This window comes from Triturus cristatus, chromosome 7 (genome assembly GCF_964204655.1).
Source record: "Triturus cristatus chromosome 7, aTriCri1.1, whole genome shotgun sequence".
In the NCBI taxonomy this organism is placed as follows: domain Eukaryota; kingdom Metazoa; phylum Chordata; class Amphibia; order Caudata; family Salamandridae; genus Triturus; species Triturus cristatus.
Genome location: NC_140590.1, coordinates 13547083 through 13574919, shown reverse-complemented (window position 1 = coordinate 13574919; position 27837 = coordinate 13547083).

The following is a 27837-nucleotide window of genomic DNA, read 5'->3' as shown; positions in this document are numbered from 1 at the left end:
CACATGTTAGGTAATAATGCTACCAGCAGGCATCTACTCTTAATAGTGTGATTTATTATTGGGGGGGGGGGCCAAGTGAGGGCCTTTCCGGGATTAGGGAATCCAAAGTTCAGTAGGGGAGTTGGTGTCCTTGCCATTGGAAATCCTCAGAGTCCATGCCACAGTCTTTGTCAACATTGGTCAGCCAGTGACCAGCAGGGCCATGTGGCAGAGAATGTCTCTTGATGCTGTGATGCTGTTGCTCCAGTGGGCCAGGTGCCAGGCCAGGTGTCCTGGGAGATGGTGATGTAGCAGCCACCCTCACGGTCCTTTCCGTGGACGACCCGGCTTCCTGCGGGGAACCTCAGCAGCAGGCCGTGACGACGTCTGGGATGCTCCGTCGGATGTTTCCTCCTCCTCCTCATGATCCCTCCCTGTGGGTGGTGATGTTCTCCGCCTTCTGGCACAGGGAGGGTCGGCCATGGTGTCGGCCATCCGACGGAGTTCAGCGTGAATCCCCTGGGACGCCGTCACTTGCTGAGCCTGTCTGTCCTCCATCCTCCGTTGGTGTAGCTGTAGACAGGCTATTAGCTCCGCATGTTGCTGGGCCTGCTGGACCTTGATCCCCTCGAGGACGGACACAACCTGGGCCATGCCCGTGGTGTCCTGCCGGTATGAGTCCAGGATGTTACGGACATGGGAAAATACCGGATCCCCAGCCAACTGGTCAGGCTCGCGCCTCCGCCGCTCTCCACTCCCACCACCCCTGCCCACTTGCGTCTGGCCTGCACTTGTGGGCACATGGGGTCTCCGGGACCCCTGAGGGGTGGCATTGGCGTTGTCGCCTGCCTCCTCCTGGGTGCCCGGGACACCGTGTCCCTCCTGGCGAGCCTGGCTGCATTGTGGTGTTGGGGCAGGGATCCTGGGTGTCTCCTGGGATGTGGCAGGAGTGGGGGTGGTGGTTGGCACGGTTGTACCTGACGCAGGTGCTGCAGGTGGTTGGACACCAGAGGGGCCAGGTCGGTCGGGGTCGTCCGCAGAGTGGTGAGAGTGGTCGCTGCCGGTGGGATCGGTCTCCTGCAGATCCGGGTCCTGTGAGTGTTCCCCCCCAGTGTTGGGGGGTGCAGCACGACGTTGACCTGTGTGTGAGAGAGACAATGTTAATTTTGATCCATGCAACATCCATGTTTCATCCGTTACAAAGTTGGCACATTTCCTCTTGGAATTAGGATCTGTCTTGCATTCCACTCACAGTGCACTTGTGCATGTGTGTGTCCCTTGGGCACCAATTTGGCCCCTTTAACTATGTGTGGCACAGTCTTACTTGCTGCGTCAAGTGTGACTGCAGTCAGCAGTGGAGTGTGCATGTGTGCCGAGCTATGCGTTTGCGCCTTCCTTGTAGCACTGTACATGTGCACATGGAGTGGATCCACACACTCATATGATGCAGGTGGCTGTCCTTGTGCTCGTGTACAGGTTGTAACATGGCCCTGCGTTTTGCCACGATGAAGAGGGGGGGTTCTGGCACTGGGCACCCTTGTCTACATGCACGCAGTCCACCTGCTGACGAGCAGACATTCCCACACACCAAAGGACTGATTTGCTCTCCCTGTGTCTCACTCCTTCTCTGTCCCCCTCTCCCTCCCTCTCTGTCCCCCTCTCCCTCCCTCCGTGTGTCAGCCTCCTCCCTCTGTCCGTCTCCCTCCCTCTCAGTCCCCCTCTCCCTCCCTCTCTGTCCCCCTCTCCCTCCCTCTCTGTCCCCCTCTCCCTCCCTCTGTGTCCCCCTCTCCCTCCCTCTCTGTCCCCCTCTCCCTCCCTCTCTGTCCCCCTCTCCCTCCCTCTCTGTCCCCCTCTCCCTCCCTCTGTGTCCCCCTCTCCCTCCCTCCGTGTGTCAGCCTCCTCCCTCTGTCCGTCTCCCTCCCTCTCAGTCCCCCTCTCCCTCCCTCTCTGTCCCCCTCTCCCACCCTCTGTGTCCCCCTCTCCCTCCCTCCGTGTGTCACCCTCTGTCACCTTGGCCCAGCTTCCTGGGCACACACTGTTAGCAGATCTTTGAGTGGCCCTTGGCCTGTTGATGTGAGTTTGTTTCTGATCTCCAGGCACCCATTTTGTCTGCTGTGTGTCTGTGCGCTGCTGCTGTGGTGGTGTGTGCTGCCACTCTTTCACACTGTTGGCTGTTCATTAGCTGCTGGCATGTGCAAAACAGTGCCTTCACCCCCATGTGTTGATGCAAGGCGTCCGCCATTTGCTGGCAAGTCATTCCTGTGTTGGGACACAGTGTTTGTCTGGCTGTGACCTAGGCCATATGGGCAGAGGGCATTGTTGTCTGCTTTGGAGTCGCACTATGTGATTCTTGGTGCCCAGCCTCCCGCCATCCGGGTTACCGTGTCATGTGTTGTTGTCTTCTGTGGCCTGTGACTTGACATTGTCCAGCTGGGTGCATGGGGCATGGTGGCAGCAGTGGCATGTGCCTGCTCATGGAGTGTGGTTGAGTAATGCGATGGCTTGTGGTGGTTGCGTGCCTGTTATTGATTTTGGTTGTGGTTGCAGTTCCCCCCATGTGAGGTGCGTTGTTTGTGTACTCACCCGGGTCTCGGAGTCCTTCTACTCCTTCAACTGCCTCCACCGGCAGTATGGCCATCACCCTCTCCTCCCAGGGATGGTACTGTACGGCTCTGCGGGAGGGCCCTCCTCCGGTGGCGTTGGCCTGGTCGTGTTCCTCCTGCCTCTTGGCTCTGACCCTCCTCCGCAGATCGTACCACCTGTTCTGGCAATCCTGCTTGGTCCTCCTGGTGTCCGCAACAGCATTCACAGCATCGACGATGGTCTGCCACATGGCTGTTTTGGCTGCCTGGCTGGTGCTTCTGACCAATGTTCCAAAGATCTGTGGCTCGACTCTGAGGATTTGATCAACAAGGACCTCCAACTCTCGGTGACTGAACTTTGGATTCTTGGTAGTGGGCATGGTGAGGGGTGTGGGTGGGGATGGTGTGGGTGTGGGGGGGGTGTGGATGTTGGGGGGGGGGGTGTGGATGGTTGTGTGTGTGTGTGAATGTGATGAGAGGGTGTTTGTGAGGGTGGTCGTTTGAAGGTGTGCAAGTGTAAGGTGTGGTGTAGCTTGTAGTCTGGTTCTGTGGTGTCTGGCAGCAGTGAGTCTGTTGGAAAGGCTCATGGTTTGTGTGTGTGGGCCCTTTTTATTGGTCCATGGGTGGGTGTGGCAGTTTTTGAATTTTGGGTGGGTGTGTTATAAGGAGTGGTGGTGTATTGGGCCTCTGTTTGTTTTTGGCAGTTGCAGGTCAGTGATTGTGTTATTTAAGTGGTTGTTGGCCATGTTTAGTGGCTGTGTGCCTTTCGACTGGTGTATTCTTGTGTTGTTTTATTTTGTCCTGGTTGTGTACGTGCGTTTTGAGCGTGTGTACGGTGTGTACATGGGCCATTTGGTTGTACGATTTTGTCCTTGTGTGTGGCTTTGTAAGACTCGTACATGCGGTTGTGATGTTGGGGCATGGGGTGCGCTCCGTACTTAGGAGGTTGTGTTGGGGGTGCGCCAGGAACGTACTGGGTTGGGGGTACGACTGGAACGTACTTGGGTGTAGGTACACGGGGGGTACGACACGTACAGGGGTGGGGGGTGTACATTGACGGTGGTACGACACGTACTGGGGTGGGGGTACGACTGGAACGTACTGGGGTGTAGGTACACGGGGGGTACGACACGTCCTGGGGTGGGGGTACGACTCGAACGTACTTGGGTGTAGGTACACGGGGGGTACGACACGTACAGGGGTGGGGGTACGACTGGAACGTACTTGGGTGTAGGTACACGGGGGGGTACGACACGTCCTGGGGTGGGGGTACGACTCGAACGTACTTGGGTGTAGGTACACGGGGGGTACGACACGTACTGGGGTGGGGGGGTGTACATTGACGGTGGTACGACACGTACTGGGGTGGGGGGGTGTACATTGACGGTGGTACGACACGTCCTGGGGTGGGGGTACGACTGGAACGTACTTGGGTGTAGGTACACGGGGGGTACGACACGTCCAGGGGTGGGGGTACGACTGGAACGTACTGGGGTGTAGGTACACGGGGGGTACGACACGTACAGGGGTGGGGGGTGTACATTGACAGTGGTACGACACGTACTGGGGTGGGGGTACGACTGGAACGTACTGGGGTGTAGGTACACGGGGGGTACGACACGTCCTGGGGTGGGGGTACGACTCGAACGTACTTGGGTGTAGGTACACGGGGGGTACGACACGTACAGGGGTGGGGGTACGACTGGAACGTACTTGGGTGTAGGTACACGGGGGGGTACGACACGTCCTGGGGTGGGGGTACGACTCGAACGTACTTGGGTGTAGGTACACGGGGGGTACGACACGTCCAGGGGTGGGGGTACGACTGGAACGTACTGGGGTGTAGGTACACGGGGGGTACGACACGTACAGGGGTGGGGGGTGTACATTGACGGTGGTACGACACGTACTGGGGTGGGGGTACGACTGGAACGTACTGGGGTGTAGGTACACGGGGGTACGACACGTCCTGGGGTGGGGGTACGACTCGAACGTACTTGGGTGTAGGTACACGGGGGGTACGACACGTACAGGGGTGGGGGTACGACTGGAACGTACTTGGGTGTAGGTACACGGGGGGGTACGACACGTCCTGGGGTGGGGGTACGACTCGAACGTACTTGGGTGTAGGTACACGGGGGTACGACACGTACAGGGGTGGGGGGTGTACATTGATGGTGGTACGACACGTACTGGGGTGGGGGTACGACTGGAACGTACTGGGGTGTAGGTACACGGGGGGTATGACACGTACTGGGGTGGGGGTACGACTGGAATGTACTGGGGTGTACATAGACGGTGGTACGACACGTACAGGGGTGGGGGGGTGTACATTGACGGTGGTACGACACGTCCTGGGGTGGGGGTACGACTGGAACGTACTTGGGTGTAGGTACACGGGGGGTACGACACGTCCAGGGGTGGGGGTACGACTGGAACGTACTGGGGTGGGGGTACACGGGGGTACGACACGTACAGGGGTGGGGGGGTGTACATTGACGGGGGTATGACACGTACTGGGGTGGGGGTTCGACTGGAACGTACTGGGGTGTACCTAGACGGGTGGGGGTATACATACACGGGGGGTACGTGTCGGACGTACGGGGGCTGGGGGGAGTGTTGGGCGCGTATGCGGGCACATGTCTCCATGGTTGCTATGGGTGTTCGGTGCGGACGGTGTTTTTTCCATACGGTTGTACGCTCGGACGCACGGGATGGATCGTGATTCCTCGGTCGGACTTGGCTTTTCACGTTTGTAAGGTAAATCGTCCGAGGACGTGTCGGACACATTTTCCGACCCGAGGACGTGTGGGGAAATATTCCCAGTGCGGTTCGTATGGACTTTTTACCATGCGAATCGTGATTGCCAGTTCGTACGGCACTTGTACGATTCGTACGGTAAAAAGACCCGATACGAGTCGCACGGGGGAATTTTTTACCGGATCGTGATCGGCACCTATATCTCTGTCAACAATATCGATGTAAAAAATGTCGAGATTGTGATGTGTAGTAAAATATCGAGGTATAGTATATCGAAAGACATAATATCGTGTAGTAAAAATATCGAAAAAGTATAGTATTAAGTTACTTTGTGATTTGTCAAAAATTATTGTTTAGAAGTGTCAGCAAATGTTTATTTAAGTGTATTAAAAATAACAATTTTGTTTCTATTAATATAATTTTGTAAATTTTGATATATAATTTTAGGAGCGGGATGTTGGGTTTATAGGGGATAAGGGTGGGGAGTGTTTTAAAAAAATATATTTGAAATAAAATATTTTAATAAATTTTTGTAGAATTTAAATTTAAATTTTGAACAAAATTCAATTATTTAAAATTTAATTATGAAAAAAAAATTTTTTAGTGGGATGTTGTGTATATAGGGGTTAAGGGTGGGGAGTATTTTGGAAATAAATATTATATTTAATATTTTAGGATATAATTATTGAAATATTATTAATATAATTTTTTAAATTTGGATATATAATTTTAGGAGCGGGATGTTGGGTTTATAGGGGATAAGGGTGGGGAGTGTTTTAAAAATATATATTAGAAATAAAATATTTTAATAAATATTTGTAGAATTTGAATTTAAATTTTGAACAAAATAGTAATATTTAAATTTTAATAATGAAAAAAAATATTGTTAGTGGGATGTTGTGTATATAGGGGTTAAGGGTGGGGAGTGTTTTGGAAATAAATATTAAATTTAATATTTTAGGATATAAATTTAGAAATATTATATTTAAAAAAAAATAAAAAAATTCAAATTTGTTTTTAAATTTTAAATGTGAAAATTGTAATAATAAAATAAATGTAATAAGTGGGATTTTGGGGTTATAGGGGATAAGGGTGGGGAGTGTATTAGATATATATTTAATATTTAATATTTAATTTAAAAAAAAAAATTCAATTTTGGTATGAAAATTTACAATTAAAAATTTTAGTAATAAAATTTAATAATTTATGATATAATTTTTGAAATATTATATTTAGAAATAAAAACATTTCAAATTAGTGTTAAAATTTTAAATGTGAAAATTGTAATAAGAAAATAAATGTAATACGTGTGATTTTGGGGTTATAGGGGATAAGGGTGGGGAGTGTTTTAGATATATATTTATTATTTAATATTGAATTCAAAAAAATTTAAATTTAAATTTTTGTATTAAAATTTACAATTAAACATTTTACTAATAAAATACATTTAATAAGTGGGATTTTGGGGTTATAGGGGATAAGGGTGGGGAGTGTTTTTGAGAAATATTTAATATTTTATAAAAAAAAATTAGAAATTTAATTTTTGGGTTTAAAAATTAAAATTAAATAAATTACTAATACAATAAATTTCATAAGTGGGAATTGGGGGTTATAGGGGATAAGGGTGGGGAGTGCTTTCAAAATATATGTAATATTTTATTTTTGAAAAATATAATGCAAAGTTCTAATTTCTTAATAAAAGTAAATTTTAATCTTTTTAATAATAAAATAAATTTCATAAGTGGTATTTTGGGGTTATAGGGGATAAGGGTGGGGAGTGTTTTATAAATATATAAAAATTTTATTATTCATAAAAAATTATTTACATTTAGAAATGTTATTTTAATTAACATTTAACAATTTTAAGAAGATAATTCATTTAATAAGAGTGATGTAGGATTTATAGGGGATAAGGGTGGGTAGTGTTTACAAATTAGTAATTGTTTGAAAAAATCTAACATATATAGTAATCCTAATTCAATATAGATTGGAGTGGGAATAGTAAATTATTTATGGTCACTGTCCAGCACCTACTGTAATTTTTTATAGACTGGAGTGGGAATAGTAAATTATTTACGGTCACTGTCCAGCACCTACTCAAATTTATTATAGACTGGAGTGGGAATAGTAAATTATTTATGGTCAGTGTCCAGCACCTACTCTAATTTATTATAGACTGGAGTGGGAATAGTAAATTATTTATGGTCAGTGTCCAGCACATACTCTAATTTATTGTAGACTGGAGTGGGAATAGTAAATTTTTTATGGTTAGTGTCCAGCACCTACTCTAATTTATTATAGACTGGAGTGGGAATAGTAAATTATTTATGGTCAGTGTCCAGCACATACTCTAATTTATTATAGACTGGAGTGGGAATAGTAAATTAGTTATGGTCAGTGTCCAGCACCTACTCTAATTTATTATAGACTGGAGTGGGAATAGTAAATTAGTTATGGTTAGTGTCCAGCACCTACTCTAATTTATTATAGACTGGAGTGGGAATAGTAAATTATTTATGGTCACTGTCCAGCACCTACTGTAATTTTTTATAGACTGGAGTGGGAATAGTAAATTATTTATGGTCACTGTCCAGCACCTACTCTAATTTATTATAGACTGGAGTGGGAATAGTAAATTATTTATGGTCACTGTCCAGCACCTAATGTAATTTTTTATAGACTGGAGTGGGAATAGTAAATTATTTATGGTCACTGTCCAGCACCTACTCTAATTTATTATAGACTGGAGTGGGAATAGTAAATTATTTATGGTCACTGTCCAGCACCTACTGTAATTTTTTATAGACTGGAGTGGGAATAGTAAATTATTTATGGTCACTGTCCAGCACCTACTGTAATTTTTTATAGACTGGAGTGGGAATAGTAAATTATTTATGGTCACTGTCCAGCACCTACTCAAATTTATTATAGACTGGAGTGGGAATAGTAAATTATTTATGGTCAGTGTCCAGCACCTACTCTAATTTATTATAGACTGGAGTGGGAATAGTAAATTATTTATGGTCAGTGTCCAGCACATACTCTAATTTATTGTAGACTGGAGTGGGAATAGTAAATTTGTTATGGTTAGTGTCCAGCACCTACTCTAATTTATTATTGAATGGAGTGGGAATAGTAAATTAGTTATGGTTAGTGTCCAGCACCTACTCTAATTTATTATAGACTGGAGTGGGAATAGTAAATTATTTATGGTCACTGTCCAGCACCTACTGTAATTTTTTATAGACTGGAGTGGGAATAGTAAATTATTTATGGTCACTGTCCAGCACCTACTCTAATTTATTATAGACTGGAGTGGGAATAGTAAATTAGTTATGGTCAGTGTCCAGCACCTACTCTAATTTATTATAGACTGGAGTGGGAATAGTAAATTATTTATGGTCACTGTCCAGCACCTACTCTAATTTATTATAGACTGGAGTGGGAATAGTAAATTATTTATGGTCACTGTCCAGCACCTACTCTAATTTTTTATAGACTGGAGTGGGAATAGTAAATTATTTATGGTCAGTGTCCAGCACATACTCTAATTTATTATAGACTGGAGTGGGAATAGTAAATTTTTTATGGTTAGTGTCCGGCACCTACTCTATTTTATTATAGACTGGAGTGGGAATAGTAAATTATTGATGGTCACTGTCCAGCACCTACTCTAATTTTTTATAGACTGGAGTGGGAAAAGTAAATTATTTATGGTCAGTGTCCAGCACCTACTCTAATTTATTATAGACTGGAGTGGGAATAGTAAATTATTTATGGTTAGTGTCCAGCACCTACTCTAATTTATTATAGACTGGAGTGGGAATAGTAAATTATTTATGGTCACTGTCCAGCACCTACTCTAATTTTTTATAGACTGGAGTGGGAATAGTAAATTATTTATGGTCAGTGTCCAGCACCTACTCTAATTTATTATAGACTGGAGTGGGAATAGTAAATTATTTATGGTCAGTGTCAAGCATCTACTTTTATTTATTATAGAGTGGAGTGGGAATAGTAAATTGTTTATGGTCAGTGTCCAGCAACTACTCTAATCTGTCTGGTATTTAATTTAATTAAATTACATTGATATAGTAGTTATAAAAATATATTTAAGTGAATATTATTTGTATTGTATTATTATATATTGGATTTGTAGTAATTAATTCTATATTTATAGTTTAGGATAATATATACATGTAACCTTTTAATTTGATATGTTTGGAATATTTAATATTATTATTAGGAAAAATATATGAATATTTTGTATTGGAATAATGGGTAATGGCATTCTGTAATTTTATAATATTGATTGATTTGTAATTTTTTATAAAATAATTATTCTATATGTTATATATTCATAATAGAAGATTAATATTAATAATCAGAGAAACACAATTCATAAGACAAGAACATGGTTTTTATTGTAGTTTTTTAAATTTGTTATTGTTTATTCATTTGAGTAAGATCATTCAGAAATAGCATTATTTACATTGTAATTACATTCAAACATATTGAATATAGGTCAGAACAAATTTTATGTACATCTGGGTGCCGATCACAATCCGGTAAAAACCGGGTACGAACCGTCGGACGGAGCATATTCTCCGTCCGACGCGTACCCGGTCGTCAAAATATACAAACATGGAATTACGATTCGCACGGGTACACCATTACCGTACGAATCGTAAAAAAGACCGACCGAACAAAAAACACCTACCAATGCGATCCGGGAAAGCGCCGACCTGACGTCGGGACGCACGCAGCCAGCCATTCACGACCCAGGAATCACGATTCGCACCGACGTCACCCCGCACGGTGAATATTTTGCGGCAGCCAAAAACTGCCGGGAAATCAGGACGACGCGAACAAGGACCACCAGTACGCGACGGACAGACGACGACGCGAACAAGGAGGACCAGTACGTGACGGACAGACATGGACCCGAACCTACGAGTCATCCCTGCCCTCATAGCAGTCCACCTCCTCTACAGGTTACGACGCAGACGCCGCAGAAGGTCAGAATAACTAAGGGAGGGGGGAAAGTGGGGTGGGGTGGGGGTGGCACTACCAGGGCAGGCCACAAAACAACCACATGAGTGACACACTACACATGGCCTGGACATACCTGACTCCCATGCCCTGGTCACCACGAGGGGGTGGGGGCGTGTCCTGATAATCCAGCGACCGCCACAACGGAAGTCCGTCACCACGCGAACCGGCAACACAACCAGACAGGTACGTCCCGTACCCACGCCTGAAGAGCGTGGGTACGAGTCGGACCACGCCCACACACGTCACCCCAACAATGGCGGGACGGATCGCACCCACGTGGCAAAGGCCTGGGTACGGGCCGCACAAACATCACATAGCGTGGGGACGGATATGTACGGACCCTACCCCCACCCCGTATGCAAGGAGCGTACCCCCCACCCCAACAGTGCAAGTACGACCCGTACCCCCACCCGCGTATGCAAGGAGCGTACCCCCCTGCCCAACAGTGTAAGTACGACCCGTACCCCCACCCACGAATGCATGGAGCGTACCCCCCATGCCAACAGTGTAAGTACGACTCGAACCCCCACCCACGAATGCAAGGAGCGTACCCCCCAGCCCAACAGTGTAAGTACGACCCGTACCCCCACCCACGAATGCAAGGAGCGTACCCCCCACCCCAACAGTGTAAGTACGACCCGTACCCCCACCCGCGAATGCAAGGAGCGTACCCCCCTGCCCAACAGTGTAAGTACGACCCGTACCCACACCCGCGGACGTACGGAGCGTACCCCCAGCCCAACAGTGTAAGTACGACCCGTACCCCCACCCGCGGACGTACGGAGCGTACCCCCAGCCCAACAGTGTAAGTACGACCCGTACCCCCACCCGCGGACGTACGGAGCGTACCCCCAGCCCAACAGTGTAAGTACGACCCGTACCCCCACCCACGAATGCATGGAGCGTACCCCCCATGCCAACAGTGTAAGTACGACTCGAACCCCCACCCACGAATGCAAGGAGCGTACCCCCCAGTCCAACAGTGTAAGTACGACCCGTACCCCCACCCACGAATGCAAGGAGCGTACCCCCCACCCCAACAGTGTAAGTACGACCCGTACCCCCACCCGCGAATGCAAGGAGCGTACCCCCCTGCCCAACAGTGTAAGTACGACCCGTACCCACACCCGCGGACGTACGGAGCGTACCCCCAGCCCAACAGTGTAAGTACGACCCGTACCCCCACCCGCGGACGTACGGAGCGTACCCCCAGCCCAACAGTGTAAGTACGACCCGTACCCCCACCCGCGGACGTACGGAGCGTACCCCCAGCCCAACAGTGTAAGTACGACCCGTACCCCCACCCGCGAATGCAAGGAGCGTACCCCCCTGCCCAACAGTGTAAGTACGACCCGTACCCCCACCGACGAATGCAAGGAGCGTACCCCCCACCCCAACAGTGTAAGTACGACCCGTACCCCCACCCGCGAATGCAAGGAGCGTACCCCCCACCCCAACAGTGTAAGTACGACCCGTACCCCCACCCGCGAATGCAAGGAGCGTACCCCCCTGCCCAACAGTGTAAGTACGACCCGTACCCACACCCGCGGACGTACGGAGCGTACCCCCAGCCCAACAGTGTAAGTACGACCCGTACCCCCACCCGCGGACGTACGGAGCGTACCCCCAGCCCAACAGTGTAAGTACGACCCGTACCCCCACCCGCGGACGTACGGAGCGTACCCCCAGCCCAACAGTGTAAGTACGACCCGTACCCCCACCCGCGAATGCAAGGAGCGTACCCCCCTGCCCAACAGTGTAAGTACGACCCGTACCCCCACCGGCGAATGCAAGGAGCGTACCCCCCTGCCCAACAGTGTAAGTACGACCCGTACCCACACCCGCGGACGTACGGAGCGTACCCCCACCACACCAGTGTCAGTAGACTCGTACCCTCACCTCTAATGCAGTGTGCGTAACCCCACCGTGTATGTGCCAAGCGCACATATCCAGAAATCGGAGGTGTGTGTGCAGAGTCCACCCAGCAGTGCCCTGAGACAGGAGTGGTGGGTGTGGAGTCCTCCCAGCAGTGCCCTGAGACAGGAGGGGTGGGTGCCCATCACTCCCAGCAGTGCCCAGAGACAGGAGGGGTGTGTGCAGAGTCCTCCCAGCAGTGCCCTGAGACAGGAGGGGTGGGTGCAGAGTCCTCCCAGCAGTGCCCTGAGACAGGAGGGGTGGGTGCCCATCACTCCCAGCAGTGCCCAGAGACAGGAGGGGTGTGTGCAGAGTCCTCCCAGCAGTGCCCAGAGACAGGAGGGGTGTGTGCAGAGTCCTCCCAGCAGTGCCCTGACACAGGAGGGGTGGGTGTGGAGTCCTCCCAGCAGTGCCCTGAGACAGGAGGAGTGGGTGTGGAGTCCTCCCAGCAGTGCCCTGACACAGGAGGGGTGGGTGCAGAGTCCTCCCAGCAGTGCCCTGACACAGGAGGGGTGGGTGCAGAGTCCTCCCAGCAGTGCCCTGACACAGAAGGGGTGGGTGTGGAGTCCTCCCAGCAGTGCCCTGACACAGGAGGGGTGGGTGCAGAGTCCTCCCAGCAGTGCCCTGACACAGGAGGGGTGGGTGCAGAGTCCTCCCAGCAGTGCCCTGACACAGGAGGGGTGGGTGCAGAGTCCTCCCAGCAGTGCCCTGACACAGGAGGGGTGGGTGTGGAGTCCTCCCAGCAGTGCCCTGAGACAGGAGGGGTGGGTGCAGAGTCCTCCCAGCAGTGCCCTGAGACTGGAGGGGTGTAACACATGTGTGTGAGGCCAGAATTATCCACATGCATACTGGCTACAAGGGAACATGTCCCCATGAACTCATGTCAACAGACTCCACACACAAGTACAGTGATCACCAAGGATGCCACGATTGTCGCAGGTGGAGACATGGCCCTGCATGCATGGCCAAAGTAGAAGGGCTCCGTCACACACACAGCTCATGTAGACACAGCTCTGCGCTAAACATTGGGAACACCCTGCAGGGAAGAAAGCTGGGTACACAGAGGAAGGAATACACCCTTGGACAAGTGCACCATGCAGTAACTGCCTACATGAACAAAGAAAGTTAGCCAACACCTTGTGATGGCACACAGATCACAGGGTCCCACCAATGAGCAGTACACTACTACATATCCCACACACCCAAACCCTTACACACCACCCAAAACCATGTAGCAGCCCCACCAACACCAATACCAGCATAGCAGTAGTGTGATAATGAAAACAAAATTAAGCTTTATTCTGCAGGAGCACAATGTCCGTGGATCGCAGGCAGTTCAATCTTCACAAAGCCCATAGGGCAGTCAATGATTCTCAGCTGGATGGGGGACACAGTGGGATGCGTGTCCCCTACCTTGCCTGCACAGTCAAATGGCATCGTCTTCCACACTGGTGAGGGCATCAGGGGGGGGGGAGCAACAGGCACCGCAGGGACATCAGGGCAAAGGGGCGGCGTTGTGGGTGCAGGGATGGAGGAGTCCACCACAGGGGGTGGGTCAGTGCCAAAGGCGGAGGCCAGGATGGCACTACACACCTTTGCAAGGTCATCCAGGGAGTCCCCTGCACCCGAAGGGACCTCAGGCCCCAAGGAGGGGGGGGGGGGGGTCAGAGGGATGGGTCGCAGCGCCACCGGGGGAGGGTGGAGACAGGGGGGGGAGACTCAACCACCCTGACCGGGGACCTCCGTGACCGCTTGCGTGGTGGTGTAACTGTGGGGCTCAGGGACAGAGCGGCCATGAAGGAGTCCTTGGGGGAGATGTGGCCAGGAGAGCTGAGGGGAGGGGATTTGGAGGGAGTGGACTGGGTGGAATGCGGACTCCCACTATGGCTGCGTGTCACACGTTTGCCCCCCGACCCAGTGGGTGTGCCTACCTCACCCTGTGTGTGCGTGTCAGGAGGAGTGCGGTGGACCTTCCCTGCTGGTGTGGTGCCCGTGTCCGTTGATGTGGGTGCATGCCGACGTCTGGGTGTACGTGGGACAGGCATGGGAGTGGGAAGTGTGGATGGGGCAGGGGTAGGTGGGGGGAGGTCGCGCTGCAGGAGACCCACTGCTGCAGTCAGTGTGGAGTCGATGGACCTCAGCAAGTTGCGTTGGTCAGCCTGCGATGAATGAATGCCCTCCAAGAAAGCCTCGATGTTGGTGAGGGTTTTGCCGTGGGCATGGAGGACATTAAGGATCGCAGCCTGACCAACCTGCAGTTGCCGCTGGATGTCCACAGACTCTGCATTGGCGGCAGCAGTGGAGACAGGGGCAGGGGGCGCGGTGCCTGGCAGGAAGGAGACATGCTGTGACCGGGCACGCTGGGAAGGGACACGAGCAAGTGGGAGGCGGCTGGTGGAAACTGAGGGGGCGGTGCGAGGTGTTGTTCCGCTGTCAGCTGCTGGTGCAGCCTCCGCCCACTCGGAGACATCGTCCCCGGACCTGTAAGCTTCGTAGTCTGATGTGCCAGTCGACAGGTCCTCGGCCACACTCTCCTCCGCCTCTGTCCCACTCGATGTGCCAGCCCCGATGTCACGGCTGGCACTGGTGCTCGGTCCCTCCGCCTGGTCTGTGTCCATGTCTCCCTCTGTGTCCCCGGACGATGCTGTGGGCAGGGTGGAGAGACAGAAATTATTCAGACACCTGTACACATCTGTCACATGAGTCCAATCTACATAGGTAACATTGCATGGCCTGAAAAGGAAGATCCCTAACATCTACTGAACAGGGTACCGATGTAGGGCATGCAACACACAGTTGGTTGAGCCACCATGCCACTGAAATACCATGGAGAGCATGAGACAATAGCGAAACACAGGAAAAGGAGTCTGACATAGCACCCAGGTCCTGGGGACAATCCAGCACTGCATCTGCACCACACAGCGTTTGCGAAAATACCGATGACCAGGGACCATATCCATGAACTTGAGACACATGCTGCATAGGTAATGCTGAAAACATGCACAACATGACTCGGTCACTGCACATTGCGTGTGTGTCCAGGCACATCACACACTGCCCAGACCCAGCAAGTGGTAATCAGGATTTAACACATAGGCATTGCCCGCCCCAACAAGACCCTACACGAGGCAAATTGTGGAGACACAGGTGGCACCAACATCTCATGGTCTGGGTGATACACACAGGGGCAGGCAAAAAGCAAGATTGGACGCCAAACAGCCAAGGTGCGCCTGTACAAATAATGAGGTACCAGTGCCCATCCTCAGATGAGTATAACAAGACACACAGGCACTGGCAACTGTGAGTATGAAGAAGGACAATCAGGTCAGGCTGCACAGTGGACACCTGTACAAATTAGCACGTCTATATACATGGTGACAGGGGACAATGGCACAGAGCACATCTTACGCTGTAGACACTGACAGTGGCCACGTTCATGATGACACATACACCACTGAGGAAAAGGTGCCCCAGGGGACAGTAGTGGGCACGCAACTACATGCTACTGAATGGTAATGACAGCAACACACGTCACCATCCCTGCACTATGTGTATCGCACAGTCATGCACATCATGTCACAGGCCACTACATAGGACATGCGCGCTGTAAGGCATGACACATGAGAGACCAACTCCCATGTCTGGAGTCAGCATCAGTGCCAACTGACATGGAACCCACATGCAGTGAACTTGACAGTGCACAGGCAAGGTCCCACAACCTGTTACACACCACCCCCACACATGATGCTACAGACATTGTTCCCGTGGACAAAGCGCCAGCCTACATTACCCTGGGAAGGAGTGACTACACACAGACCAGGGAACACATTGCAAGGAGGGGAAGGGTGGCAGGGGCACAGCGCTATACTGGGCCAAACAGGATCTGCACAGCACCTTTAAACCCTGCCAGTGGATTCATGCTACTGTGCCCTTACAAATGCCGGTGACACACAACAAACACACATGTACCTACCCCCTTCCGGCTGCTGCATCGCCTGTAAGCGCCTCTCCAGGTCTGGAAAGACCACCGGCAGCACACGCCTGTGGAGGTGGCTCAGACGGCGGCGGCCGCGGTTCTTGTGGCTCTCAGGTGAGTCCCCCAGCAGGAGCCGTGCAATCCTCCGCGTCCAGCACCGGATATCCTGCCAGCGTTTCCTCACCTGGGCCAGGCGCCGCCTCCGACCATCCACACCCCTCACGGCACTGACGGCGGTCAGCCAGATCTGCTCCTTGGCAGTGGCGCCTACCTGTGAGGAGGAACAAGTGACACCACATCAATACACCAGCCACATGTCACAGAGAGACATATGGGTACAAATTAGCTGGTAACAACAAGGCATGTCATGCAGCCAACGCATTGCACCTTTGTCATAGGGACATCATCCCCTGGTGAGGGAAAAAGCAGTACGTGCCACAGTGGGTACACAGGTGGAATGATGGCAATGTCACAATCAATGATCTAGGCTCACACTGTGCATCACACCCACCCCTCCTGGCTCAGGGCACTGCTGTGAGGACTCCACACCCACCCCTCCTGTCTCAGGGCACTGCTGGGAGGACTCTGCACCCACCCCTCCTGTCTCAGGGCACTGCTGGGAGGACTCTGCACACACCCCTCCTGTCTCAGGGCACTGCTGTGAGTGATAGGCCCCCACCCCTCCTGTCTCAGGGCACTGCTGTGAGGACTCCACACCCACCCCTCCTGTCTCAGGGCACTGCTGTGAGGACTCCACACCCACCCCTCCTGTCTCAGGGCACTGCTGGGAGGACTCTGCACCCACCCCTCCTGTCTCAGGGCACTGCTGGGAGGACTCTGCACACACCCCTCCTGTCTCAGGGCACTGCTGCGAGTGATAGGCCCCCACCCCTCCTGTCTCAGGGCACTGCTGGGAGACATCAGGCACCCCCCCCCCTGGGACCCCCCCGACAGTACATGGCATGTGTGTTACACCTGGACGCAATGGCAGAAGTCACAGTCACCACATAGGGACAGTCTGTGGCAGTGGCCTATGCACTCACCTGATAACCTGGTCGCCCATACAGCATGGAGTACTGTGGGAGGATCACATCCAGCAGAGCCATGTTCTCCTCCAGGGTGAATGGCTGTGTCCTCTCCACAGCCCTTGACATGGTTCCAGGGAATCAGTAGCAGCAGCTGGGTCGACGAATGCAAAGATGTGCAGGCAAGTGCTCCCTCATGGGACCTGGCTGCCTTATATGTGCCCTTCTGCCCAGTCTCATGCACAGGAGTACAGAGAGATTGGTCACTCACATTTGCATCCTATGTTTCCACCAATCCCTTCAAACCTAGCAGTCTGTGGGTTCTCTATCGGTTTCATTCTCCTGCATGATGTCAGCCCCACAAACACATTGCAACAAAGTAGACAAATCCCAACTGACTTCTGCTGTGCACCTTCCAGAACAATTTCCAATTTTGAACTTGGTCTCCATGACAACCAGCATGCATGTAGGCCTTAATACTTGTCCCCCATGTAATTTGGAGCATCACACACAGGTACGGTGCGTGTGGGGGCCCTAGGGCACCCCAAATGCATGGCAACGGCCCGTACATGCATGCCTACGCTCTCCATCACTTTTGGTCTGCACGCGTATGCGTACTCGTAGTGGTACGGACCGTACACTCGCATCTACGCTCACTATCACTATGGGTCTGCACGCGTATGCGTACCCGTAGTGGTACGGACCGTACACTCGCATCTACGCTCACTATCACTATGGGTCTGCACGCGTATGCGCACCCGTAGTGGTACGGACCGTACACTCGCATCTACGCTCACTATCACTATGGGTCTGCACGCGTATGCGTACCCGTAGTGGTACGGACCGTACACTCGCATCTACGCTCGCCATCACGATGGGTACACATACGGCAGCACTCCCACAGTGATTTGGGAACATGCACAGGCCCTCTCAGCAGCAGTACGGCGGATTTTACACATCACTGTGGTGATAGGCGACACACATGTCGGAATAGGGCGGACATACTTGTCCATGGATGGACATACTTGTCCAGGAATGGACACCAAGGCATCGTCTGTGCATTACCACATGTGTTGGGCACAGGTGTCACAGGCTGTGATGTGGAACATGCCTCCTGAGTGGAGAAGGCACCAGATGTATGATGAGATGTGTACATGTGTACTGTGTGAGGGTGCAATGTGTGCCAGGCATGCCCTTGACTCCTTTGACATGTGTGCATGTGGGACTGCGCACTTGGGGTGAGCGTCACTGGCATGGCACGGACACCAACACACGGAAGTGTCCCATGATGCCCGGTACAGGGGTCATGACACATGACTCATCACTACCCACAGTGCACAATGTGACTATGCCATATATGTGTCCGGGATTTACATCGGGTTGATGTTGTTGCACCCTCAAAAGCTGCAGCCGTTGCAGCAACCAACATGTGGCTGTGTGTAGATTGTCATTGCACACTGTTCCCAACACCATGCCACATGTGTTACCGGATGTGAGGTGCACATGTATGCAAGGGACACGGAGTAGCGTGACAAGGCCATGTCAGCAAACTCACAAGGAATGTGTGGGGAGTCATGACATGTGCACCTTCATGGCAAGGTGTGTGGGCTGGACTAGTGTAATGTCATGTGACCTGTGGCTCAAGTGTTCCGCTGCCAGTCTCTGCAATCAGCATCACACTTCTGCTGATGTGTGGGTGTATGTCACTCCTGTCTTGCGTCGGGCAGTGCACTTGCACTGGGACACAGCTATTCCCATGGCGTGGCATGGGGAGGTTCTCAATCACCGTGTGTAGCTGGGTCTTGGAAGGAGTGTCACCTTGCATCCATACGTGTCCTGGGCATGTAGCACATGCCTGACTCCCTATGTGGCATGTGTGTATTGGCAGATTTACATGTGCTCAGTAGACATGAGTTGTTCTCGTAGTGCACTCACTCTTCCTTGTCACTTCCAAATTACTGCAGAGCGCCTCCTGTTGCCCGAAGAATTCCAGACTTGGCCACCATGCAGGAGAATGACAGGATCCGGCTCTACCGCTTCACCCAACCGTTGATTCTGGAGCTGACGGCGAGACTGGCACCACACCTGCAACCGCAGCACAGGTATCCTACGGCACTGACACCCCAGCTGAAGGTAATGGCTGCCCTACATTTCCTTGCCACGGGTACCTTCCAATATACCATAGCTCATGTTGGTGGCATGTCCCAGAGCATGTTCAGCGGTGTGCTGCATGATTTCTTGGAGGCCATGTTGATTCACCTGGATGACTTCATCAAGTTCCCAACCCCTGAACAGATGACTGAGGTCAAGCGTGGTTTCTATGCCCTGGGAGGGATGCCCCATGTCATTGGGTCCATAGATGGGACACATGTAGGTTTGGTACCACCACACGCACGGGAGGTGGCGTACCGCAATCGGAAGCACTACCACTCCATCAATGCCCTTGTGGTGTGTCTGTCCAACATGGTGATTTCACATGTCTGTGCTCGTTTTCCAGGATCAGCACACGATGCCTACATCATGAGGCGTAGCGGGATGCATGATATGATGATGCAGCTGCGCAACGAACGTGCATGTGTTGTTGGTGGGTACAGTCTGTCTGTCCTGTATTCTGTTTGGCCGAGCAGCACTACCGCTTCGCCAGTTCTAACGATATCCATGTGCTTTCCATTTAGGGGACGCTGGCTATCCCAACATGCCTTGGCTGCTGACACCTCTCCGCAACCCCATCACGCCGGCCCAGCTCCGCTACAACACCGCCCATGGCCGGACAAGGCGAGTGATAGAGAGGACGTTTGGCATGCTGAAGAGCCGATTCCGGTGCCTCCACAAGACCGGCGGCGCACTCCCATATGCCCCGGCGAAGGTCTGCAAGATCTTCATGGTCTGCTGCATGCTGCACAACATGGCAGTTGAAAGAGCTGTGCCCCTCATCCTGGATCAAGATGACGAGGACCATCCACCCGTGGAGGACGAAGGGCTTGGCAATGGGGCTAGTGATGTGGAGGATGTGGAGCCGCAAGAGGACATCCGGACTCGGCTCATACGCGACTTCTTTGCTTAGTGGTGAGTACCAGGGTCTGAGTGTGCACGCATTGGTCCCCGTGTGGCATGTGTTGTGATGTGTGTCTTCACCTGCATGTATGGCACGTGGGTCAGAGGTGTGTGTGGGTGTGTCACTGGAGTGATGGTGGCAGTGATGGTAGTATTTCCCCAGGCATAATTGTGACCTAGCATGTTGTCATACATACATGTGTCGAGTAAATGCACATGCAAGTGGCTGTGCTTCTTGTGGCTGACTTCTTGTGTGTCTCTCTTCCCCAGGTACCTGCGCATGCCGTTTGCTGGTTGCATTGTTGTGGCACTGCTATTCCTCATGGACATGGCATCGTGGGCTGACTCAGCGTTACAGGCACGGACACGTTTGGACGTCTCCATGGGGTAAGGGATGCATCTGGGGTGTATTGGGTGTGGCAGTTGTTCACGATGTGTGCACACTGCCCCGGTCGGGGTTTGGGTCCTCTGCAGACATGTGGCATCCCCATGGGACACGACATGCAGCTGGGTACACCTGAATAGATGGGCTGCCTGGTTGTCAGTCATCAGTGATGGGATGGTGGATTGTGATGAAGGCATCAATGTGTGTGACACTGCCCTCGGACACATACGGTTAACATTGTCTTGACATGGCGTGGGACTTCCACATCAGCGGATGTATGGTGTATGGCAGGCTCTCCGTGAGCAGCTGTGGGTATTTAGCTATTATCCGACACTTGTGTGCCAGTTCCATGGCTATCACGCATTTGTGCTGCAGAAGGGGGGTGCCAGTGTTGGAGCCACATGTTACTCCACATGATGTGTTCATGTGTACTTCAAGTTGCCTCTGCAATCCCAAACACATGACTATTAAAGGTGTCCCTATGCCTCCAAGGTGCCTCTTCTCAGTCAATGCTGGTGTGTTGGCACGGTGCATCCTGCATGTCTGGCATGGTATTCCCTGATTGTGGCTATGTGTCAATGTGTCGAGTGGCAAGATGCAAGCTGTGTGTGTGTGCTGAGACTGTGTAATGGGCATGATGTCCATGACTGTGTGGGTATTGTGACATGTGCCATCCCCATGCATCCAATGTTGTCCATGACCCCATTCTCTGCATCCACCGGACTCAAGCTTGCAGGACATGGTTCTGCCACCTGTCTACACGTACCTGGGTGCCCCCCAGGACACGGGCCAGGATCCCTGAACTCTGCGCATGAGTGTTGCTGTACTCAATGTGTCTGTCAGCACGGTTGTTCGGCCACCCCCTCAGCTGGTTCTGACCATCACGGGTGTGTATGGTGCTCCATGTCTGTCTTGCCTAGAAAACTGTGACCCATGTGTCCTGTGCCAGACTCAGGCCCCAGGGTGTGGATGGTTGAAGTGAACAGATGACTCAGGCATGTTTAGACTGTACAAGACACATGTTAGGTAATAATGCTGCCAGCAGGCATCTACTCTTAATAGTGTGATTTATTATTGGGGGGGGGGGGCCAAGTGAGGGCCTTTCCGGGATTAGGGAATCCAAAGTTCAGTAGGGGAGTTGGTGTCCTTGCCATTGGAAATCCTCAGAGTCCATGCCACAGTCTTTGTCAACATTGGTCAGCCAGTGACCAGCAGGGCCATGTGGCAGAGAATGTCTCTTGATGCTGTGATGCTGTTGCTCCAGTGGGCCAGGTGCCAGGCCAGGTGTCCTGGGAGATGGTGATGTAGCAGCCACCCTCACGGTCCTTTCCGTGGACGACCCGGCTTCCTGCGGGGAACCTCAGCAGCAGGCCGTGACGACGTCTGGGATGCTCCGTCGGATGTTTCCTCCTCCTCCTCCTCATGATCCCTCCCTGTGGGTGGTGATGTTCTCCGCCTTCTGGCACAGGGAGGGTCGGCCATGGTGTCGGCCATCCGACGGAGTTCAGCGTGAATCCCCTGGGACGCCGTCACTTGCTGAGCCTGTCTGTCCTCCATCCTCCGTTGGTGTAGCTGTAGACAGGCTATTAGCTCCGCATGTTGCTGGGCCTGCTGGACCTTGATCCCCTCGAGGACGGACACAACCTGGGCCATGCCCGTGGTGTCCTGCCGGTATGAGTCCAGGATGTTACGGACATGGGAAAATACCGGATCCCCAGCCAACTGGTCAGGCTCGCGCCTCCGCCGCTCTCCACTCCCACCACCCCTGCCCACTTGCGTCTGGCCTGCACTTGTGGGCACATGGGGTCTCCGGGACCCCTGAGGGGTGGCATTGGCGTTGTCGCCTGCCTCCTCCTGGGTGCCCGGGACACCGTGTCCCTCCTGGCGAGCCTGGCTGCATTGTGGTGTTGGGGCAGGGATCCTGGGTGTCTCCTGGGATGTGGCAGGAGTGGGGGTGGTGGTTGGCACGGTTGTACCTGACGCAGGTGCTGCAGGTGGTTGGACACCAGAGGGGCCAGGTCGGTCGGGGTCGTCCGCAGAGTGGTGAGAGTGGTCGCTGCCGGTGGGATCGGTCTCCTGCAGATCCGGGTCCTGTGAGTGTTCCCCCCCAGTGTTGGGGGGTGCAGCACGACGTTGACCTGTGTGTGAGAGAGACAATGTTAATTTTGATCCATGCAACATCCATGTTTCATCCGTTACAAAGTTGGCACATTTCCTCTTGGAATTAGGATCTGTCTTGCATTCCACTCACAGTGCACTTGTGCATGTGTGTGTCCCTTGGGCACCAATTTGGCCCCTTTAACTATGTGTGGCACAGTCTTACTTGCTGCGTCAAGTGTGACTGCAGTCAGCAGTGGAGTGTGCATGTGTGCCGAGCTATGCGTTTGCGCCTTCCTTGTAGCACTGTACATGTGCACATGGAGTGGATCCACACACTCATATGATGCAGGTGGCTGTCCTTGTGCTCGTGTACAGGTTGTAACATGGCCCTGCGTTTTGCCATGATGAAGAGGGGGGGTTCTGGCACTGGGCACCCTTGTCTACATGCACGCAGTCCACCTGCTGACGAGCAGACATTCCCACACACCAAAGGACTGATTTGCTCTCCCTGTGTCTCCCTCCTTCTCTGTCCCCCTCTCCCTCCCTCTCTGTCCCCCTCTCCCTCCCTCCGTGTGTCAGCCTCCTCCCTCTGTCCGTCTCCCTCCCTCTCTGTCCCCCTCTCCCTCCCTCTCTGTCCTCCTCTCCCTCCCTCTCTGTCCCCCTCTCCCTCCCTCTGTGTCCCCCTCTCCCTCCCTCCGTGTGTCAGCCTCCTCCCTCTGTCCGTCTCCCTCCCTCTCAGTCCCCCTCTCCCTCCCTCTCTGTCCCCCTCTCCCTCCCTCTGTGTCCCCCTCTCCCTCCCTCCGTGTGTCAGCCTCCTCCCTCTGTCCCCCTCTCCCTCCCTCTCAGTCCCCCTCTCCCACCCTCTGTGTCCCCCTCTCCCTCCCTCCGTGTGTCAGCCTCCTCCCTCTGTCCGTCTCCCTCCCTCTCAGTCCCCCTCTCCCTCCCTCTCTGTCCCCCTCTCCCTCCCTCTGTGTCCCCCTCTCCCTCCCTCCGTGTGTCACCCTCTGTCACCTTGGCCCAGCTTCCTGGGCACACACTGTTAGCAGATCTTTGAGTGGCCCTTGCCCTGTTGATGTGAGTTTGTTTCTGATCTCCAGGCACCCATTTTGTCTGCTGTGTGTCTGTGCGCTGCTGCTGTGGTGGTGTGTGCTGCCACTCTTTCACACTGTTGGCTGTTCATTAGCTGCTGGCATGTGCAAAACAGTGCCTTCACCCCCATGTGTTGATGCAAGGCGTCCGCCATTTGCTGGCAAGTCATTCCTGTGTTGGGACACAGTGTTTGTCTGGCTGTGACCTAGGCCATATGGGCAGAGGGCATTGTTGTCTGCTTTGGAGTCGCACTATGTGATTCTTGGTGCCCAGCCTCCCGCCATCCGGGTTACCGTGTCATGTGTTGTTGTCTTCTGTGGCCTGTGACTTGACATTGTCCAGCTGGGTGCATGGGGCATGGTGGCAGCAGTGGCATGTGCCTGCTCATGGAGTGTGGTTGAGTAATGCGATGGCTTGTGGTGGTTGCGTGCCTGTTATTGATTTTGGTTGTGGTTGCAGTTCCCCCCATGTGAGGTGCGTTGTTTGTGTACTCACCCGGGTCTCGGAGTCCTTCTACTCCTTCAACTGCCTCCACCGGCAGTATGGCCATCACCCTCTCCTCCCAGGGATGGTACTGTACGGCTCTGCGGGAGGGCCCTCCTCCGGTGGCGTTGGCCTGGTCGTGTTCCTCCTGCCTCTTGGCTCTGACCCTCCTCCGCAGATCGTACTACCTGTTCTGGCAATCCTGCTTGGTCCTCCTGGTGTCCGCAACAGCATTCACAGCATCGACGATGGTCTGCCACATGGCTGTTTTGGCTGCCTGGCTGGTGCTTCTGACCAATGTTCCAAAGATCTGTGGCTCGACTCTGAGGATTTGATCAACAAGGACCTCCAACTCTCGGTGACTGAACTTTGGATTCTTGGTAGTGGGCATGGTGAGGGGTGTGGGTGGGGATGGTGTGGGTGTGGGGGGGGTGTGGATGTTGGGGGGGGTGTGGATGGTTGTGTGTGTGTGTGAATGTGATGAGAGGGTGTTTGTGAGGGTGGTCGTTTGAAGGTGTGCAAGTGTAAGGTGTGGTGTAGCTTGTAGTCTGGTTCTGTGGTGTCTGGCAGCAGTGAGTCTGTTGGAAAGGCTCATGGTTTGTGTGTGTGGGCCCTTTTTATTGGTCCATGGGTGGGTGTGGCAGTTTTTGAATTTTGGGTGGGTGTGTTATAAGGAGTGGTGGTGTATTGGGCCTCTGTTTGTTTTTGGCAGTTGCAGGTCAGTGATTGTGTTATTTAAGTGGTTGTTGGCCATGTTTAGTGGCTGTGTGCCTTTCGACTGGTGTATTCTTGTGTTGTTTTATTTTGTCCTGGTTGTGTACGTGCGTTTTGAGCGTGTGTACGGTGTGTACATGGGCCATTTGGTTGTACGATTTTGTCCTTGTGTGTGGCTTTGTAAGACTCGTACATGCGGTTGTGATGTTGGGGCATGGGGTGCGCTCCGTACTTAGGAGGTTGTGTTGGGGGTGCGCCAGGAACGTACTGGGGTGGGGGTACGACTGGAACGTACTTGGGTGTAGGTACACGGGGGGTACGACACGTACTGGGGTGGGGGGGTGTACATTGACGGTGGTACGACACGTACTGGGGTGGGGGTACGACTGGAACGTACTGGGGTGTAGGTACACGGGGGGTACGACACGTACTGGGGTGGGGGTACGACTGGAACGTACTGGGGTGTAGGTACACGGGGGGTATGACACGTCCTGGGGTGGGGGTACGACTCGAACGTACTTGGGTGTAGGTACACGGGGGGTACGACACGTCCAGGGGTGGGGGTACGACTGGAACGTACTGGGGTGGGGGTACACGGGGGGTACGACACGTACTGGGGTGGGGGGTGTACATTGACGGTGGTACGACACGTACTGGGGTGGGGGTACGACTGGAACGTACTGGGGTGTAGGTACACGGGGGGTACGACACGTCCTGGGGTGGGGGTACGACTCGAACGTACTTGGGTGTAGGTACACGGGGGGTACGACACGTCCAGGGGTGGGGGTACGACTGGAACGTACTTGGGTGTAGGTACACGGGGGGTACGACACGTCCAGGGGTGGGGGTACGACTGGAACGTACTGGGGTGGGGGTACACGGGGGGTACGACACGTACTGGGGTGGGGGGTGTACATTGACGGTGGTACGACACGTACTGGGGTGGGGGTACGACTGGAACGTACTGGGGTGTAGGTACACGGGGGGTACGACACGTCCTGGGGTGGGGGTACGACTCGAACGTACTTGGGTGTAGGTACACGGGGGGTACGACACGTCCAGGGGTGGGGGTACGACTGGAACGTACTTGGGTGTAGGTACACGGGGGGGTACGACACGTCCTGGGGTGGGGGTACGACTCGAACGTACTCGGGTGTAGGTACACGGGGGGTACGACACGTACTGGGGTGGGGGGGTGTACATTGACGGTGGTACGACACGTACTGGGGTGGGGGTACGACTGGAACGTACTGGGGTGTAGGTACACGGGGGGTACGACACGTACTGGGGTGGGGGTACGACTGGAACGTACTGGGGTGTAGGTACACGGGGGGTATGACACGTCCTGGGGTGGGGGTACGACTCGAACGTACTTGGGTGTAGGTACACGGGGGGTACGACACGTCCAGGGGTGGGGGTACGACTGGAACGTACTTGGGTGTAGGTACACGGGGGGGTACGACACGTCCTGGGGTGGGGGTACGACTCGAACGTACTTGGGTGTAGGTACACGGGGGGTACGACACGTACTGGGGTGGGGGGGTGTACATTGACGGTGGTACGACACGTACTGGGGTGGGGGTACGACTGGAACGTACTGGGGTGTAGGTACACGGGGGGTACGACACGTACTGGGGTGGGGGTACGACTGGAACGTACTGGGGTGTAGGTACACGGGGGGTATGACACGTACTGGGGTGGGGGTACGACTGGAACGTACTGGGGTGTAGGTACACGGGGGGTACGACACGTACTGGGGTGGGGGTACGACTGGAACGTACTGGGGTGTAGGTACACGGGGGGTACGACACGTCCTGGGGTGGGGGTACGACTCGAACGTACTTGGGTGTAGGTACACGGGGGGTACGACACGTCCAGGGGTGGGGGTACGACTGGAACGTACTTGGGTGTAGGTACACGGGGGGGTACGACACGTCCTGGGGTGGGGGTACGACTCGAACGTACTTGGGTGTAGGTACACGGGGGGTACGACACGTACTGGGGTGGGGGGTGTACATTGACGGTGGTACGACACGTCCTGGGGTGGGGGTACGACTGGAACGTACTTGGGTGTAGGTACACGGGGGGTACGACACGTCCTGGGGTGGGGGTACGACTCGAACGTACTGGGGTGGGGGTACACGGGGGTACGACACGTACAGGGGTGGGGGGTGTACATTGACGGTGGTACGACACGTACTGGGGTGGGGGTACGACTGGAACGTACTGGGGTGTAGGTACACGGGGGGTACGACACGTACAGGGGTGGGGGGTGTACATTGACGGTGGTACGACACGTACTGGGGTGGGGGTACGACTGGAACGTACTGGGGTGTAGGTACACGGGGTTATGACACGTACTGGGGTGGGGGTACGACTGGAATGTACTGGGGTGTACATAGACGGTGGTACGACACGTACAGGGGTGGGGGGGTGTACATTGACGGTGGTACGACACGTCCTGGGGTGGGGGTACGACTGGAACGTACTTGGGTGTAGGTACACGGGGGGTACGACACGTCCAGGGGTGGGGGTACGACTGGAACGTACTGGGGTGGGGGTACACGGGGGTACGACACGTACAGGGGTGGGGGGGTGTACATTGACGGGGGTATGACACGTACTAGGGTGGGGGTTCGACTGGAACGTACTGGGGTGTACCTAGACGGGTGGGGGTATACATACACGGGGGGTACGTGTCGGACGTACGGGGGCTGGGGG